Source organism: Leptidea sinapis, chromosome 1 (assembly GCF_905404315.1).
Source record: "Leptidea sinapis chromosome 1, ilLepSina1.1, whole genome shotgun sequence".
Classification (NCBI taxonomy): Eukaryota; Metazoa; Arthropoda; class Insecta; order Lepidoptera; family Pieridae; genus Leptidea; species Leptidea sinapis.
The window spans coordinates 28945598-28960997 of record NC_066265.1 but is presented as its reverse complement, the minus strand read 5'-3'; the positions used below and the strand labels follow the sequence as shown (position 1 = coordinate 28960997).

The following is a 15400-nucleotide window of genomic DNA, read 5'->3' as shown; positions in this document are numbered from 1 at the left end:
ACCGCATTTATCACGGGGAGTGTTCCGAAGAGCTGTTTAATCTGATTCGTGCCGCCGAATTTCACCTTCGCACGACACGCCACAAGTTAGTATATCATCCCCACCATCTGGATGTGTGGCGGTCTTCCACAGTGCGGTTTTCAAGAAGCTTTCTCCCTCGTAGTACAAAGATGTTGAATGAGCTTCCTTGTGCGGTGTTTCCGGGACGATACGACATGGGAACCTTCAAAAAAAGCGCGTACACCTTCCTTAAGGGCCGGCAACGCTCTTGTGATTCCTCTGGTGTTGCAAGAGAATGTGGGCGGCGGTGATCACTTAACACCAGGTGACCCGTACGCTCGTTTGTCCTCCTATTCCATAAAAAAAACGATTTCGATGATTCTTTTTTTTTTGGAAACGATGTACTTCAAAGGTAGTTTGGTGAGAGTTTAGTTGGGTACTGATTATGGAATCCATGACAAAGTTACGGAACTTTTCAATTCATAGCAGCAAATAAAAGATACTCGGTCGAATCTTTTTTAAGCTATTAGGATATTTAAGTCAGCTAGTGACGGGTCGGTTAGTACCTATTTAATGTGTAAATATAAAATAAATAAATATTCGAAATAAAATTTCTTTAACTCATTTAGTTGTACTAATATATATTCTTTTACCATAGCAACATAATATGAAACAGTCGTGCATAATACGCAACCGAAAAAATTGATCAGCTTTTATGACCTGAACCACGCTTAAGGTGACACATACTACAACTACAAAGACAATTTAAATAAACAACAAGCACACTTTAAATACACACATTTACCAGTGGGAGGCTCCTTTGCACAGGATGCCGGCTAGATTATGGGTACCACAACGGCGCCGATTTCTGTCGTAAAGCAGTAGTGTGTAAACATTATTGTGTTTCGGTCTGAAGGGAGCCGTGGCTAGTGAAATTACTGGGCAAATGAGACTTAACATCTTATGTCTCAAGGTGACGAGCGCAATTCTAGTACCACTTAGAGTTTTTCAAGAATCGTAATTGTTGCATTGTAATGGGCAGGGTGGATCAATTACCATCAGCTGAACGTCCTGCTCTTCTCGTCCCTTATTTTCGTAAAAAAAACAGATGGATAGTATACTTTTTGAGAAAATAAATTTGAAAAAATGTTATAGATGACAAAAATATAAATAAAACTGTAAGGTAATTTTGGCCTTGTCAGATTGGTTCTCGATCTTTCGAGCAAAACTGAAAACAGCTTAGAGCCCTGAAAATGGCAGTAACTGGTAAGTAAGTAGGAGTAGATCCTTGTGTGCGCAAGCTTATTTGTCAATGTATTATGAATCCAACGCAGCTACGAACTGGGTACGATTTAAAATGAATCTCATTGGCGGGCATCTAAAGTAGCTATTACATTAAAATATGTGCCTATGTGAACTTTATTATTACACCTGTGTGTCTGGATCACTGGATTTGTTAACCGTTTACAAATGAGAAATGAGTCCGGAATCGTATTTCATGGTCTTCCCCAAAAATAATAATATATTATAAACTCTTAATTGTTAAAAGCTGTCTAAAACCATTAAACTATTGGGATTCATTACTATATCTATATATCGTCAATTATTTTAAATGAATACTAGCACATAAAACGTGACCTGGATCGCATTTGAAGGTAATCCATCAAGTAGGTTCACCTAGGTTTTGTTTCAGCCATTCGGGTGGTATCGCCCGCATTCGTTTCTACTCGTCCCACGATTCGGCCCTCCCGGCGTCTGGGAACTGTTGCCATGGCAACGCGAACGCGGCTCGTACCACCGGACGCGACCGAAAATAAACACAGCCCCAAATATCAACCGTTCAACCTGTATAATATACAAATATCACTCGTAACGAATTAATACTACTTTGCATAGAAATTATTATTACAAATAATTGTTTAACCACTAATACCGATTAATAATAATTTATGAACAAACTTAAAAAATATATATCCAGAAGCGGCAACCATAGAGTATTTATTTTGGGGCGTTATGAAAGGCTAGGAAATATAAGCGGGTTAGCATTCTCGGCGTCAGGAGAAAATTTTTGGAATGAGTATGAGATTTACTTAATTTGTACAGGATGTAGCAATAAATGAGAGCTGAGTGACTTTTGAAAATATTCTGAAAGTAGGTAGGCTGTTTGTTAGCGCGGGGGAGGGGAGGCTGGGAGTGGGTGGGGGCGAGGGATGGGTGAAGCGTGCGCGCGCAGCGGTCGCGCCTCAGTCGGTGAGCGGCACGGGCCGGCGCACGGTCGATAGCTCCCGCGTGCAAGCACGGCCATGTTGCACGCCTCGCGCGCGCTTTCGGGTAGGCTAGCTGGAGTCCCCGGCTCTCGTCCGCGAGCGGAGTGTCTGTGCCGCGCGGGTGTCATGTGCTAGTCAGTCGGACTTGGAAGTCTGGAGTGCTCTCGTTCAGGTAAAACATACGAGCAGTGCGCTTGACACATTTGTCACGCGACACCGCATCATCAATCAATCCTTGTGATAATATCGCAAGCGACACCAGTAAGTTGTATGTGATAAGGTTTCTGTTTGTCGCGCTCGTCGAGTTCTGTGCGCGTGTTGTCAAGTGGAATAAAGGTTGTAAATTAACTGATAAGCAGCACATGTGTTCCACTTATTATAACTTCAATTACACCAAAACTTTCTGCTTAATGAGATCACTCCATTTTAAGATGTATTTCATTCATAAAAAACTAATTTGTTTTCAAAAATCACGCTGCTAAATCTTGATTTTAAACATAAAAACTTGTTCATTTTAAGAACAAGTAAGATATTATAATATTTTCTAACGCATTCTATTCAAATGTAGAAATGTAGGTGTATAGTTAGTACTCATAGTTCATAGTCCATAGTATTTGTGTAAGTACTCAACTATATACATAGTAATGTAAGTAACTTATTTAGTAGTACAACTTAACTGTAAATTACTATTTAACAAGTTACAAGACAGCAACATCCCGAAACGATAATATCTTTGTCATATACCTCACCTACAGATGTCGTTAGTTATGCAATAGCAACCGAAACTCAATCATTAAGAATTTCGTAGTCGTTGGCTACGAAAAAGCTACGTGGATACGTTGCGTAGGTTAGCGTAGCACTACCACAGACTTGGCTAATATTTATTCTGTGGTATTAGTATAAAAATAATATATATTTTGTATTATATTATAATTAACTATTACAACCACTCTGAGAAATATTTATTGCAAGCACTACAACATCAATAGTTTGTCGACCGAAGAAGCAGATTCTTCAAAAAGAACATCCTACAAATCCCAATATCAAAATAAATATGTATTAGCGAATTATTATTATGATTTATGAAACCTGTTATGAATAAATAAGGATTTAAAAAGTTTGATTTTGGGTGTATTATTAAAAGTTTATAATAAAAACACTCTCCAAGGATTGTGGAGCCAGGTGTCTTTTAAGAAAATTTGCTGCAGAGAAAAAAAATAAGCTTGTGGAGTGTCCACAAAATTCCGGGGTAATGATGCCGCCAATTTGGGGCCTTTCTTGATCTGATCACACAACACATAAGTTAAACCAACCTTTGACCTTTTTTAATAGTAAATGTAAGTTTAAATAAGCAAACAAGCAAATTGCTTGCAGCTTTCTGAGCTTTTCGTGAGAGTTGGGCTAATAGAAAGTCTCGTGAGGTTTTACATACTTGGAGTCATCATTTGCCCAAACATAGAACGTTTCACAAATTCAAATACCTATGATAAAATATTATTTAAGGAATGCAAGGAAAGAATAATGCAAATAGCAGTACAAAGAGGGTGAGGTGAAATATTTTTAATGGTCGTAGTACAGGTACAAGAACACTTTGAATAAGAAAGCATTCACTCATAGCGAACTTAAAATGCAATACCATTATCGGAACGGCGTGAAATAAAAGAAGAAATTCATCTGTTGCGAAGCCAGTTGTAATGTATTAAAATGACTTGCATCATATCAACGCACTACTCGTATATTGTGACAATAAACTTTCTAGATCATGACTTTAAATACACAATTTAGTTTTTATTTAGTTTAACAGAAAATGATTTAGGGTCCGTTACTTAAGCCCTTTTTATTTATGAAAGTAAGGGACGAGATCAGCAGGCCGTTCAGCTGATGGTGATAGATTACACCCGAATATTACAGTGCACTGCCACTCGGGATTCTTGAAAAACCTGAAAAATTCTGAGCGGCTCTACAATTGCACTCGTCAACATGAAAGATAAGATAAAGTATCATTTTGATGAGGCGGCCTTTAGACCGAAACACAATAATATTTACATTAGGGCAGAAATACGGGCCGCTGTGGTACCATACCATAATCTAGCCGGTATCCTATGCAAAGGAGCTTCCCACTGGTAAACCTTTATGTATTCGTATTACTTCGTTGTTCTATATAATATCTCAACTAGCATAATGAAGTAGCCTGGTTTTAAGGTTAGGCGAGCAAGGTGATCAGTAAATAATCCAATCATAGGATAATCCAAATCTAATGGCTTTTGGCTATTTTTGTATCATGCCCTAGATTAGGTATACCTTGAATGGATGGAATTAAATTGATAATATCACGGGGAAAGTCATATTATGCATGTCCAATATAAAACGTCATCTCCGAATGAGATGTACATAATATTTTACTCAAATTTAATATAAAAGAAGTACATAGGCTGCACTAAACGTATTGGCAATGGAATATTTCCACTGTTCCTGTCATATTAAAATATTTTTAATTGAAAACTCCTTGGTTTTAAAAATTGAATACCATTTATTTATTTAAAAATATTCTCGGTATCGTCACAAGGTCTTTTCAAACTTGTTTAGTCGTTGAGAAAATGGAATTGACTTGAGAAAATTCTAGAGCGATTATTATTATGACTTTCGAAGTGGTTTAACACAAAAACCGTGTGTTGACCGGATGATTTCTGCATTTGGTGATTAAGCCCCATCCAAAACCGCAATTTATCACTGGTTTGCCGAATTTCAACATGGACGTGTCAAGCTCAGTGATGATCCTCGTCAAGGTCATCCAAAAACTGCAGTCACCAAAGAAAACGTTGATGCTGTGAGTAAGCTGATTGAGGAAGATCGACATGTGACATACCGCGAAATTCAGGCAACTTTAGACATTGGCATGAGTCAAATACAAATAATCTTGCATGAACAAGTAGGTGTAAAAAAAATGTTTTCCCGATGGATACCGCATTTGCTCTGTGAAGAGCAAAAAGCGGCTCACGTTACTTGGTGCGTCAGAACTCTCGAAAGATTCCACGCAGGACCCTCAAATGCTGTATTCAACATTGTTTCAGGTGACGAATCCTGGATATACGTGTACGAACCCGAAACAAAAAACCAGTCACGAGTTTGGGTGTTCGAAAATGAGTTTTTAAAGCCAACAAAAAATGTTCGTTCACGGAGTGTTGCAAAAAATATGGTGGCCACGTTTGTCTCCGAAACCGGCCATGTTGCGACTATTCCTCTTGAGCTTGAGTATAACTTTTTTATTAGGGTAAGCTTTCAACAATCACATTACCAAAATGTCAGAAATGAATGTGACTCAAAATAAATTCTTTTTACCAAAAAGGCATGAAAGGCATTTTGAAGTAAAAATTCTTTAGGCGTGACTTGGGGGTAACTCAGAATTTTTTTTAGACGGAAGTAACGCTCAGTACAAAAGTCAAGAAATAATTTTTTAAGCCGTTATAATTTAATTGTTTTAAAAAATATTTCAAATTGCTCAGTAATATTTTTTTTTAATCTACGACTTACTATCGAAATAAAATATAATATATAAGTTTTCAGAAAATTTCTGATATTCGTTAATTTGTTCTTGGTTTTTGTTTTTCGTTTCCATTATTAGGATAGCCAAAGGGTTCGAGCCCATACAGCCATATTTGTTAATATTCAATAACAACGTCATATTGATATGTACTCATAATAATATAACCTTCAATTTCTTATTATCAATTATTTTATTATTGAGTGAAAATTGTAAAATGTGCGAATGGTATTAATTAATTTTAAATAGAATATAAAAAGAAAATAAATAAAATATCAGTCAAATAAAATGGCGGAATTCCAGGAACATTTATTTTTTTCATCAATAAATAAGAATAAAAGAGAAAATCAAGAACCTGATAATGACCAGAGCTATAAAAAGTGTAAGTGTTTATATTCTGATGAAAAATAATATCAAAATATAACATTATATCATTCTTTCTAAAATACATAAAATCTCACTTGATAAAATAATATTATATATTAATAAAGGCATTTTTTTATTTTAGGTAGAGAAAATGACAAAATTGCTCAAAAGATGAAGTTATCAGCTTTTCCGGGAAAAAAAAAGCAAAAAATCTAACAATGCTCCTAGCTCTTTAGTAATACGTGAGTGCTTGGTTGGTAACACGGCTTTATTTAATGTTAATGAATGCGTCTGTTAACTATTCCTAAAGTTAATTATTATTAAGATTTACTTCAATCGCACGTAAAGATTACACGCACACACTTTTTTTTATTTTATCAAAATTGATTCCTTTAGAATTGTCTTTGATGGTAAAAATATGTGAACTGAGAATTGAGACTGATAGAAGTCAAAAAGTAATTGTCATAGTTGATAATTGGTTGAAAAATAGTAGTTTAGCGCTTATGTATGTATATATATGCTGCTTCAAAGCTTAATCGCAGACGAGGTCGCTGGCAGCAGTTAGTCTTTTTATTATTGTGTCTTTATTTGGAGAGTATTGGATTCCAATCCCACGAGATTGTCGGACCAAATACGATCTGCTCTGAACATCAACTTCGATGATGCCCTGCATAACGCTAAGGATCGGAGGATGGAGGGGAATCGTACGGGAGAAACTGATGCAGCGGGGGAGTCACGACCCTCAGTAATGAGGAAAACGACGCGAGGATTGGATTCCAGGTGTGGGAAAACAAGTGAAAACAAAAAATTGACCGAATAGATAGCGTCATCCAAAGTAGTCAAATATATCGGGACACCATAAACGTCATAAAAACATCATTATATTAAAAAGGCGCCGTAAATTCTGCATTGCTGTGTCTAAGTGTTATTGGAACATCTTATTTCTCAATCAACGAGCGCAATCGAAATGCCGCTCTGAATTGTTTGTTTCAAGTATCCTGAGCGCTTCTGCAATATAATAGTTAGGGCGTATCATTTCATCACCAGGACATCATCGTGCTCATCATACTGAAAAAAAAACATTCTATTAACTTGTTTACATTTCATTAAACAAAATATTATCCCAAATATGTGTTGTTCATATTTCTTATACAAGTTGATTATAAATCAGCTTACGTGCCAGTTACGATGGTTAGATCTCACCTGTGACCTAACTCCGTTTCAACACAGGATTACTGCCTGACTGCTTAGGCAATACAATGAGATATATAGAAAAAAGAGAACTTATATTTTAAGAGATAATATATTTTCCAATAGCCTACAGGAATATAAATTTAACCTGCGGAAACATCATTATTAATAAAAAGCAATTGGCATTTATTTCTTATCTTTTATAATGTAATAATTGAAGTCTTATTCTTTTATTACTTAAAGTCTATAATTAACTTTACATTGTTATTAAGTCTTAGTTATAATGAGTTAGTAATAACGTATCCATTCTACTCTGTGGTTTTAATAAGATAGTAGTAGTTAATTGTCACAGCAGCAACTATGAATGTTGAGTTATTGGAACATTGGTACTCACATCAGTAATTTAATTTCTTAGATAATGTTATGTAAGTAATGAACTAACTAACTAAAGTTTTAATTTTTTCCGTCCCTTTAGAAAGTACGATAATAAAAGAGGTTATAATCATTTGAGAATATTACTGGCACATTTATGAAGTGTTGTAGTGCATATAAAGGTTTATTCCAAATTCAAATTTAAGATATAGTCGGGCTTTAACAAAAATTTCAGTTAATTGCTTATCGTTGTGGTATCGTTGATACTTCGTATTAACTCGAGATGATTTTTAGATAATTATTGTCGGATTGTTCTATTTGCTCGATATTTTAAAGTGTTGATACCGTTATTCAACGTTCTTTAAAAAGGTTGATGGAACGATAACAGCGTGAAAAATTATAGCGCTATTTGAGGAAGGGTGTAGTCAATGATATGTTTCCCAGAGGCTAAATATGAGTCGTTCGACTGTCCAGAGGACTTGGTAGCGAAATCAAGAGACTGGTTCCGTCAGTAGAAGGCCTGGGTGTGGAATTGGTATTGAGAAAGCAAATTTTTTTATGTAATTATGGACAGCTTATGGACTCTCAGGAGAAGGCTTCTCACTACCAATATATGCAGTTGCTATCCAGCCCGTGGACCTAAATTACTCCATAAGCACAGAGTTGCTAGACTTAGCTTCGCTCGAAATTGTGCAATGTGGACTCAAGAGGACTGGGCTACCCTCTTGAGTCTGAGTATTATTCTCTGATGAAGCCAGAAAATCACTATATTATGGTGAGGACCGACTTCGGTGACTACTGCGAAGGCAAGGGGTACACTTTGCACAAGTTTGCTTTGAAGAAATAACATCTTAGGTTGAGGCTCAGTTATGTTTTGGGCAGTGATTATTGTATTGGACCGTATGGAGTTAGCTTTCCTAGAAAATGGCATTTTGAATGCATACTGGCACATTTCAGAAGGCCTAATTATTTACGTAGAACCCGCAATAACGGTTCTTGGAGAACATTTGATTTATATGGACGATAACGCTCGCACTTTGGCGATGTCGCTTGGATTGGCCACATTGAAGTGCTCACCTCAATCCCATAGAGCATATTTGGGTTGTTCTAAAACGAAGAGTAAGATCGGTGCCGCCCGCTCCGCACAGAACATCAGAGAGCTAAGAGCTAAGAAGAAATTAAGAATAGATTCGACTTTTTATGTTTATGTTTATTTTTATGTTAAATAAAACTTAAGTTTGTAGCTTGCTTTTTAATTGAATGAACTACGCAACTAGCTGTTTAGGCTCTCGGATAATTTTTCATTAATTCCATAAGGTAATGACAAAATTGACACAACAACTTTTTCTTTTGAATTTTGGTGATACAAGCTTTTTTGCAAAAAAGTGAAAATAAACAACAAGCTTTTATGCACAATAGTGAAAATAAACTCCGGAAAACTTAAAGTATTGTCAAGAGTATTTTCTTAGTCATAACAAAACTGTCATAAGAAATGCATCAGTATTTATTGGGGTTTGAACCCCTCGCCAGTTCATTGAGCCGAATATTCGTACCGCTCAACTAATGTTGCAAACATGGAAGACTCCTCCGTTAAAAAAAATGGCGATTGTATGATTGTATTTAATAACCTGCCATATCTTTCATCGGATTGTAATAAAACTTTGTCAAATTATAGTTTCCATCAATAGGGAGACGACATACGCAAAATCAAGTTACAATATAACATTTTATATAAAAATCAACCTTTGAAGGTACACAATCAAGCGCCTATTTCTGTCGTGAAGCAGTAATGTGTCAACATTACTGTGTTTCAGTCTGAAGGGTGCCGTAGCTAGTGAAATTACTGGGCAAACGAGACTTAACATCTTATGTCTCAAGGTGAAGAGCGCAATTGTAGTACCGCTCATAATTTTTTCGGCGTATAGCTGAATCTCCTGCTCGTCTCGTCCCTTATTTTCATTAAAATAAAGCATCAGGTTGGCACGAAGGGTCTAGGACTTACCTACTAGAATTGGAAGTCGAAAATTCATTACACTATAAATACGAGCCACAGTAAAACCTGGCTGCGATTAGATAGTTATGAACAAAATATCAAATTCCTATGCTCCTTCTCATGTCCAAGTTACGTCAGTTGGTGCTGGGGCTGCTGCTTCGACTGCCGAAGACAGCAAGCGTCGCAAATATGTTGGCCTCAGTGAGTCATACATCTTTGTGCCGTTTGGTGTCGAGACACTTGGCCCGTGGGGCCCAGAGGCGCGGAGAATGTTCAAAATACTATCTTCGCGCCTCAATAAGGCTACTGGAAACCCAAGCGCTGGCAGCTGTTTCGGTCAACGGATCAGCCTTGCTATCCAACGCGGTAATGCTGCCAGTATTCTTAGTGCTTCCACGTAATGATAGTTTTAATTTTATGTAGTCGTAGTATTGTAAATATAGTTATAAGATTTGTTTTGTTTGAATAATAAATAGATATATATAATTAGAAGTACGTAAATACGAAATGGATCCTCAATCGACTACAAGCTCGCACTTGATGCAGTCGCGTGTCGATATCGTGCAGTTCCAAGTGTTTGTTTTTAAAACGTCATAACGCGTACAAGCTAGAATCAAATACGGAAAGCAGGTCACGGCATGATGGCGCGCGCTGACGTCATAGCGAGGCCGTGCCGTGCTAAGACCCCCGCGCAGCTTTACTGGTACATTCCGACTCTTGTCTATAGTTAACTTACACAAGTAATTATTGTTTGACGTACACTTTTCACGGGGAGGTGGACACCGCCGCGATTTAGGGCTGATTAGTATATTCAATCGCAATTTTAAATGGATTTTACTTAGATAATTTATACGTCTAGCGGCCATTTTCAATAACCTATCTATCTTTAGTTTAAATTACTACAGGTAAAAAATCTATTATTTTACGCTTACTTACATTTCAATAACCTATCGACATAAAGCCTTGGACTAGAACTATATTGGACATAACTATGAATAGACAAGATCTTGTCATTAAACTGTGACAGCAATGTATCCGTAACTAGAGATACGTTGTTGAAAACGGCCGTAGATTGAGTCTCTTGCTGTTAGACAGCCGATAAAAACAGTCCAGTAATTTGTGTGCGTGACAATCACACCCCGATCTTATAAAGCGTCGAATACATATACATGTGAATTCGAACACCCAAAAGTATTTGGTTCACCACTTATGTTGCGTTTGAAGAATTCCGTTACTATTGAAATAAGTGAGTTACACTTACATTAAGGATTGATCTCCGCTGCGCCCCCACTAGATAACACAGGCGTAGTCGCAAAGTGCAGACACTAATACTACGCCTTTTTCTGTTAAAATTTGCTAATAATTGCCTAAACTAAAATGCCGGGTTGCGTATTTAAACTTTGTAAAAATAATACTACAAGAAATAGGAAAGACACTGGGACCACATATACTCAGTAAGTATTTTGTATTTAAAATTTAAATGTAAAATAACACGAAGCGTATCTTACAAAATTTGAAAAATGCCACGTACGCATGCGTCTAATAATTGCCGTAATAAAAAGGGTTATTGTTATCAGGTAGTGCGGTATCTATTTGGAGCGCAGCGGAGACCAATCCTCAATGTAAGAAGTTAATATAACTTAAGTTTTAAAGTGGCAAGTGTGTTGCAACGATTAGATTGGATGATTGGAATGACTCACAATCTTCTCTCGGAATGTCAAAAAAAGCAGTTTTCTCGAAACTCCAATTGATTTTTTATACTTATACCGTACTTACAAGTTACAATATGAGTGCAATCAAATCAAAAAATCTGTGAGGTAAACAAAATATATTTCAATAACAATTATTCTGTTTAACATAGAATAATATTTAAAACAAAGCTTTTTTGGACGACAGCGTGTCCGTATTTATGGATGTATGTGGCTGGGAAATCGGTCGAAACAAATTACTGGAATATTTTTTTTTATCTAAAGTAACACACACTGCTGGCGAATTAATATGAGCATTCAATTCGCTGTCGTTTAATTATCTTATATCAAAAATTCCGCGATGTTTGTTACGGATTTCCTCGGAAACAGATGAAGCGATTTGTATGAAATTTTGTGTACATATCGGGTAGTTCTGAGAATCGGCCAATATCTATTTTTTATATCCTTATAATATGATAGGGGTGACTTACCCCTAAATATTTATTATTTTTTTTTATTTTTATATTATTATTTACAACTTATAATTTTTGCCTCGCTACGATTAACACCTATTCCTGTATCACGATTTTACTATTATTCTGTTCCATCTATAGATCCGCAATAGGGTTGCAAGATGGCAATCGAATACAATAATTATTGTAGTATGATAAATTTTTTGTAAGATATATTTGATAGGTCTGAGAATCGGTCATCATCTATTTTTTATACCCCAATTTTTTTTTATTACTTTATTTGGCAATACAACGCTTGCTAGGACAGCTAGTTTTACTATATATTTTATAGTATTTTTTCCTAACATTAGAATATTGTGCAAAATAAGATTATGAGGCCTGCACTTTAAGATTTAACAAACTCTTTTATTTCTACTATTTATTGAAATACTCGGAAACTTATTTACGAAGTCTAAATTGTCTGGTTGTCTGTCATACACTAACACACCTAGTAGAAAAGTAAAGTGTTATCGGTAAGCAGCTTAGCCAATCTATCTATAAGTTATTACAATTAACATTAAACGAAAAGCGATCAAATTATTTGTGCACAGAATACAGTATACAGGGTGGTTTTTTGAAAAGAGCGTTCCATTGGTCCAATAACTGTATTTTTTTTTTACAGGTATTGGACCAATGGACCGATCTTTTATTATTATTTTTTTGAAAAATCATTCGTGTCGATTTCAGTCAAAATTTCAAAAAATAAAAAAAAACTTAATATGCAGTTATTGGTTTCTTGTAAATCGAGGGCATGACTCCTTTCACGACTTTCCTCTAAGTCTCGTAGTTTTCGTCTTGGCCATTACCACCCTTCTCGAAAAACCTACCCTGTATACCAGTGGCATGCTCCTTTGCACAGGATGCTGGCTAGATTATGGGTACCACAACGATGCCTATTTCTGCAACAGTAGGGTGTAAACATTACTGTCTTTCGGTCTGAAGGGCGCCGTAGCTAGTGAAATTACTGGGCAAATGAAACATCTTATGTCTCAAGGTGACGAGCGCAATCGTAGAGTCGCTCAGAATTTTTGGGTTTTTCATGAATCCTGAGGCATTGCATTGTAATGGGCATGGCGTATCGATTACCATCAGATGAATATCATGCTCGTCTCGTCCCTTATTTTCATAAAAAAAAGTATGAGCAAGAAAAACTCGAAACCCGAAAGATATTTAAATGTTACATCAGAAAGTCAGGGACCAACATATAGAGGAAACGCGGATACATGTTTCCAGCTTAATTGGTACTGCAAAATATACTTCCTATGATCTTTATGAAGGCACTATTGTTTCTTAATAAAACAACCTTGACTCCGGTTGGAGCACTGAGTACTTGTAGACTATAGCTACAAGGGTGGCACAGGGGTGCGGGGCGAAGGGTGGGGCGTGCGAATGTCAGATGCGGATGGAAATAGCAATTGGAGGGTCACGGGCGAGAGAGATGAGCGGCGCTCGCGAGTGAAAGTTACGTTCAGCAGATCAGCTCCCAGAATAGATGCGGGGTGAGGACGATGGAGGTAGAATTAGCGAGTAGAGACGGAGACAGAGATGTTACGAAGGTCGTGTGTACTCGTAGTCGATGTAAGATAGTCATTAGTAGGATTCATAAGATACATAATAGCTTTAAGGGTAAATGTATACGCTTTTATAAGAAAGCCCCAGCCACTGTTCAGGCATTTTCTATAAATAAATTTAAATGTTTAATTAAAAAATGGCTCTGTCGTAAATCCTACTGAATACTTAAGTGATCGGACAGCCTGGGTTATAATTATTTTATAGCAATAACAATGACTAATTTTTATTATTTTAATAAATATTAATTTAATTATTAATAATAAATAATAGTTTAAAAAACTAAAAAACACGGTTTTTATCGAAAACCGAACTAAAAACGATAGATGATAATTATATAAATTAAAAAAAAAATAATAATAATGGAATAATTTTATCAAATTAATGTCATCGGTCCTCGATAAATCTACGGAGTTTGAACGTAATCTGGCCGTTTAAGGTGGGTCAAAATGGCGCCGAAATGAGTCGGTTACAAACAAACATACATACAGGTGAAGCTAATAAAGACCGTGTAAAAAGACTGCAAAAAATAATGCTGGGAGTGTCTTGCGCTCCTTTTTGTCTCTCAGAGCTCAATTTGTTTCTGAAGCGGTAGTCCTATTAGAAGAAACTCTCCCAGCATTCTTTTTTTGCGCTCTTTTAAAAAAAATATACATTATATATAATATATATTTCAAACGACATGGTCTCCGTTGATAGCTATTATATATATAATTGTATAATTTATATTAAATTTATTTTAATTTAGTTGAAAACCGTCGTCGAGGTTTAAATTCCTTTGTTAATCTCAGTGACCTCCTATACCAATCTTGGTATGTAGTGTTTGATCCAGTGAATAATTCAAAATATATTTGAATTCTCACTGGTCTAATATGGTTCTTGAAATTACAGGCTATTGAGGGTTCTGTGTGATCTATGTCTCCACAGCCATTGTCGATCTACAAACTACTTGCAACTACCTTCAGTCATCCGTAACCAAGACGTTTGAAATTATGTCGCTATCCGGATAGCTCATCCATCCCTGAATTGTTGTAAATATCACGTTTCAATCTGTAAATATTGTAATATCACCATGCCTCACCATACTTATCCGTAGAATAGCAGAAGTGCGTGGCACAGCCAGTAGTACCTGCGTACTTACGAGTCATTCCTCCTCACCAGTCTGAATGATTAGAAAATAAATTGGAATGATGTAATTAGGGTAGAATCCATTTTCGTTTGATTTGTTCCCGCAGGGGATGATAGAGCGGGCTATTAATATCCGTTGAGTCAGACACTTTCCACCTAGCCCCCCGCCTCCGTCCCTCGCCCCTCGCCGGTTAGACAACCTTTAACACTTTCACTTCCGGTGTGTGATCTACTTTTATTTATAGTTTCCATTGAGAGGAAAGTTATTCTCATTTGAATAAGGAATATTCTGTGTTACAAATATGTAAAGTACCAATGATGGTGATGTGTTAATTTTATTATACTGGGCTTTATTAATTGACGGTATATATGTTATTAAATGATTCAACTTTAACTCCAACTATAGGATAGTCAGAAAGATTCTTATGACATGATTACCGAAAAGTTAACCAAAGATAAACCCCACCGCTAACCAATTATTAAGAACTACGAGACTCGAAAGTATTGATACTATAAATATAAACGAACAACTTAAAAAACTTTTTGAAAAATTATGAAGATCATACAATACCTACTTACCATTCAAGATAAATATAGCTGCATGGTTCTCAAACTTACTAGTGTAACTTGTGTTTTTATAGACTTAAAGTAATCTTTAAGAGTACGAAAATATTTAAGTACAGAACTTCGAGTTAGATTATGTGAAGCACTTGTACTATCAAATTACTGTGGCGTGGTGTATGGGCCAAGATTACTATAAAAAACAAAATGTT

At 36.1% G+C, this 15400-nt stretch overlaps 1 long non-coding RNA gene across 1 annotated transcript in view; it reads left to right on the top strand.

Moving 5' to 3' along the window:
- The first annotated feature begins 2272 nt into the window (after positions 1–2272).
- The window catches only part of LOC126965856 (uncharacterized), a 193103-nt gene continuing 179975 nt past the window's right edge, over positions 2273–15400 (top strand). The window contains exon 1 of the long non-coding RNA XR_007729617.1: positions 2273–2439. This is a non-coding gene — a long non-coding RNA (uncharacterized LOC126965856). The remainder of the gene's footprint in view (positions 2440–15400) is intronic.